Here is a 5521-nt window from a genome sequence, read left to right as displayed (position 1 = left end):
CATTATTCGCCCACTTGTTGGCCAGATCCAGGGCGTTTTCTGTTATGGATCACATAGTAATGTGGTACCACACTGAAACAGTGAGTTAAACCTGGGTCAGATCTATATTTCAAAGGATAACACCGGTTAGGTTTGGGTTAGGTCTAGTATTTGCTATCATCTGGCTCATGCTTTCGTATTTTTCGCATACTTGTTGGCCAGAACCTGGGCGTTTTCTGGTTTGGATCACACAGTAATGTGGTACCACACTGAAACAGTGAGATAATCCTGGATTCGATCTATATATTAGAGGATAACACCGGTTAGGTCAGGGTTAGGTCTGGTATTTGCCATCATCTGGCTCATACTTTAGCATTTTTCGCATACTTGTTGGCCAGATCCTGGGCGTTTTCTGGTTTGGATCACGGAGTTGTGTGGTACCGCACTGAAACTGTGAGCTAAACCTGGATTCAATCTATATTTTACAGGATAACACCAGTTAGGTCAGGGTTAGGTCTAGTATTTGCCAGCACCTGGCCCATGCTTTCGCATTTTTCGCATACTTGATGGACAGATCCTGGGCGTTCTCTGGGTTGGATCAGGTAGTAGTGTGGTACCGGACTGCAACAGTGAGTTAAACCTGGATTCAATCTATACTTTAGAGGATAACACCGGTTAGGTCAGGGTTAGGTCTGATATTTGCCATCATCTGGCTCATGCTTTGGCATTTTTCGCATACTTGATGGCCAGATCCTGGGCTTTATCTGCTATGGGTCACGTAGGAATGTGGTACCACAATGAAACAGCGGGTTAAACCGGGGTCCGATCAATTCTTTAGAGGATAACACCGGTTAGGTCTGGGTGAGGTCTGGGATTCGCCATCATCTCGCTCATACTTTCACTTTTTTCGCATAATTGTAGGCCAAATGCTGGCTTTTTCTGGGTTGGATCACGTAGTAATGTAGAACCACTCTGAAACAGTGAGTTGATCCTGGATTCGATCTATATTTTAGAGGATAACACTGGTTAGGTTAGTGTTAGGTCTGGTATTTGCCATCATCTGGCCCATACTTTCGTATTTTTCGCATACTTGTTGGCCAGATCCTGGTCGTTTTCTGGTTTGGGTCTTGTAGTAATGTGGTACCACACTGCAACAGTGAGTTAAACCTGGATTGAATCTATATCTTAGAGGATAACACCGGTTAGGTCAGGGTTAGGTCTGGTATTTGCCATCATCTGGCTCATACCTTCGCATTATTCGCATACTTGTTGGCCAGATCCTGGGCGTTTTCCGGTTTGGATCACGTAGTAATGTGGTACCACTCTGAAACAGTGAGTTAAACCTGGATTCAATCTATACTTTAGAGGATAACACCGGTTAGGTCAGGGTTAGGTCTGATATTTGCCATCATCTGGCTCATGCTTTGGCATTTTTCGCATACTTGATGGCCAGATCCTGGGCTTTATCTGCTATGGGTCACGTAGGAATGTGGTACCACAATGAAACAGCGGGTTAAACCGGGGTCCGATCAATTCTTTAGAGGATAACACCGGTTAGGTCTGGGTGAGGTCTGGGATTCGCCATCATCTCGCTCATACTTTCACTTTTTTCGCATAATTGTAGGCCAAATGCTGGCTTTTTCTAGGTTGGATCACGTAGTAATGTAGAACCACTCTGAAACAGTGAGTTGATCCTGGATTCGATCTATATTTTAGAGGATAACACTGGTTAGGTCAGTGTTAGGTCTGGTATTTGCCATCATCTGGCCCATACTTTCGTATTTTTCGCATACTTGTTGGCCAGATCCTGGTCGTTTTCTGGTTTGGGTCTTGTAGTAATGTGGTACCACACTGCATCAGTGAGTTAAACCTGGATTGAATCTATATCTTAGAGGATAACACCGGTTAGGTCAGGGTTAGGTCTGGTATTTGCCATCATCTGGCTCATACCTTCGCATTTTTCGCATACTTGTTGGCCAGATCCTGGGCGTTTTCCGGTTTGGATCACGTAGTAATGTGGTACCACTCTGAAACAGTGAGTTGATCCTGGTTTCGATCTATATTCTAGTGGATAACACCGGTTAGGTCAGGGTTAGGTTTGGTATTTGCCATCGTCTGCCTCATACTATCGCATTTTTCGCAAACTTTTGGCCAGATCCTGGGCGATTTCTGGGTTGGATCAGGTAGTAGTGTGGTACCGCACTGACACAGAGAAGCAATCCTGGATTCGATCTATATATTAGAGGGTAACACCGGTTAGGTTTGGATTAGGTCTGGTATTTGCCATCATCTGGCTCATACTTTCGCATTTTTCGCATACTTGTTGGCCAGTACCTGGGCGTTTTCTGGTTTGGATCTCGCAGTAATGTGGTACCACACTGAAACAGTGAGTTTATCTTAGATTCAATCAATATTTTAGTGGATAACACCGGTTATGTCAGGGTTAGGTCTGGCATTTGCCATCATCTGGCTCATACTATCACAAATTTCGCATACTTTTTGGCCAGATCCTGGGCGATTTCTGGGTTGGATCACGTAGTAGTGTGATGCCACACTGAAACAGTGAATTAATCCTGGATTCTATCAATATATTAGAGGGTAACACCAGTTAGGTTTGGATTAGGTGCGGTATTTGATATCATCTGGCTCATACTTTCGCATTTTGCACCTACTTGTTGGCCTGATCCTGGGCGTTTTCTGGGTTGGATCACGTAGTAATGTGGTTGCACACTGAAACAGTGAGTTAAACCTGGATTCAATCTATATTTTAGAGGATAACACCGGTTAGGTCAGGGTAAGGTCTGGTATTTGCCATCATCTGGCCCATACTTTCGCATTTTTCGAATACTTGTTGGCCATATCCTGGACGTTTTCTGGGTTGGATCAGGTAGTAGTGTGGTACCGCACTGACACAGAGAAGCAATCCCGGATTCGATCTATATATTAGAGGGTAAAACCGGTTAGGTTTGGGTTAGGTCTGGTATTTGCCATCATCAGGCTCATGCTTTCGCATTTTTCGCATACTTGTTGGCCAGAACCTGGGCGTTTTCTGGTTTGGATCACACAGTAATGTGGTACCACACTGAAACAGTGCGGTTATGTTAGATTCAATCTATATTTTAGAGGATAACACCGGTTAGGTCAGGATTAGGTGTGGTATTTGCCATCATCTGGCTCATAATTTCGCATTTTTCGCATACTTGTTGGCCAGATCCTGGGCGTTTTCTGGGTTGGATCAGGTAGTAGTGTGGTACCGCACCGAAACAGTGAGTTGATCCTGGATTCGATCTATATTTTAGAGGATAACACCGGTTAGGTCGGGGTTAGGTCTGGTATTTGCCATCGTCTGCCTCATACTATCGCATTTTTCGCATACTTTTTGGCCTGATCCTGGGCGATTTCTGGGTTGGATCACGTAGTAGTGTGATGCCACACTGAAACAGTGAATTAATCCTGGATTCTATCTATATATTAGAGGGTAACACCGGTTAGGTTTGGGTTAGGTCTGGTATTTGATATTATCTGGCCCATACTTTCGCATATTTCGTATAAATGTTGGCCAGATCCTGGGATTTATCTGCTATGGGTCACGTAGGAATGTGGTACCACAATGAAACAGCGGGTTAAACCGGGGTCCGATCAATTCTTTAGAGGATAACACCGGTTAGGTCTGGGTGAGGTCTGGGATTCGCCATCATCTCGCTCATACTTTCACTTTTTTCGCATACTTGTTGGCCAGATCCTGGGCGTTTGCTGGTTTGGATCACACAGTAATGTGGTACCACACTGAGACAGTGAGTTTATGTTAAATTCAATCTATATTTTAGAGGATAACACCGGTTAGGTCAGGGTTAGGTCTGGTATTTGCCATCATCTGGCCCATTCTTTCGCATTATTCGCCCACTTGTTGGCCAGATCCAGGGCGTTTTCTGTTATGGATCACATAGTAATGTGGTACCACACTGAAACAGTGAGTTAAACCTGGGTCAGATCTATATTTCAAAGGATAACACCGGTTAGGTTTGGGTTAGGTCTAGTATTTGCTATCATCTGGCTCATGCTTTCGCATTTTTCGCATACTTGTTGGCCAGAACCTGGGCGTTTTCTGGTTTGGATCACACAGTAATGTGGTACCACACTGAAACAGTGAGATAATCCTGGATTCGATCTATATATTAGAGGATAACACCGGTTAGGTCAGGGTTAGGTCTGGTATTTGCCATCATCTGGCTCATACTTTAGCATTTTTCGCATACTTGTTGGCCAGATCCTGGGCGTTTTCTGGTTTGGATCACGGAGTTGTGTGGTACCGCACTGAAACTGTGAGCTAAACCTGGATTCAATCTATATTTTACAGGATAACACCAGTTAGGTCAGGGTTAGGTCTAGTATTTGCCAGCACCTGGCTCATGCTTTCGCATTTTTCGCATACTTGATGGACAGATCCTGGGCGTTTTCTGGGTTGGATCAGGTAGTAGTGTGGTACCGCACTGCAACAGTGAGTTAAACCTGGATTCAATCTATACTTTAGAGGATAACACCGGTTAGGTCAGGGTTAGGTCTGATATTTGCCATCATCTGGCTCATGCTTTGGCATTTTTCGCATACTTGATGGCCAGATCCTGGGCTTTATCTGCTATGGGTCACGTAGGAATGTGGTACCACAATGAAACAGCGGGTTAAACCGGGGTCCGATCAATTCTTTAGAGGATAACACCGGTTAGGTCTGGGTGAGGTCTGGGATTCGCCATCATCTCGCTCATACTTTCACTTTTTTCGCATAATTGTAGGCCAAATGCTGGCTTTTTCTGGGTTGGATCACGTAGTAATGTAGAACCACTCTGAAACAGTGAGTTGATCCTGGATTCGATCTATATTTTAGAGGATAACACTGGTTAGGTCAGTGTTAGGTCTGGTATTTGCCATCATCTGGCCCATACTTTCGTATTTTTCGCATACTTGTTGGCCAGATCCTGGTCGTTTTCTGGTTTGGGTCTTGTAGTAATGTGGTACCACACTGCAACAGTGAGTTAAACCTGGATTGAATCTATATCTTAGAGGATAACACCGGTTAGGTCAGGGTTAGGTCTGGTATTTGCCATCATCTGGCTCATACCTTCGCATTATTCGCATACTTGTTGGCCAGATCCTGGGCGTTTTCCGGTTTGGATCACGTAGTAATGTGGTACCACTCTGAAACAGTGAGTTAAACCTGGATTCAATCTATACTTTAGAGGATAACACCGGTTAGGTCAGGGTTAGGTCTGATATTTGCCATCATCTGGCTCATGCTTTGGCATTTTTCGCATACTTGATGGCCAGATCCTGGGCTTTATCTGCTATGGGTCACGTAGGAATGTGGTACCACAATGAAACAGCGGGTTAAACCGGGGTCCGATCAATTCTTTAGAGGATAACACCGGTTAGGTCTGGGTGAGGTCTGGGATTCGCCATCATCTCGCCCATACTTTCACTTTTTTCGCATAATTGTAGGCCAAATGCTGGCTTTTTCTGGGTTGGATCACGTAGTAATGTAGAACCA

Source organism: Colletes latitarsis, chromosome 12 (assembly GCF_051014445.1).
Source record: "Colletes latitarsis isolate SP2378_abdomen chromosome 12, iyColLati1, whole genome shotgun sequence".
NCBI classification, from domain to species: Eukaryota; Metazoa; Arthropoda; class Insecta; order Hymenoptera; family Colletidae; genus Colletes; species Colletes latitarsis.
This window is presented reverse-complemented; position numbering follows the sequence as displayed.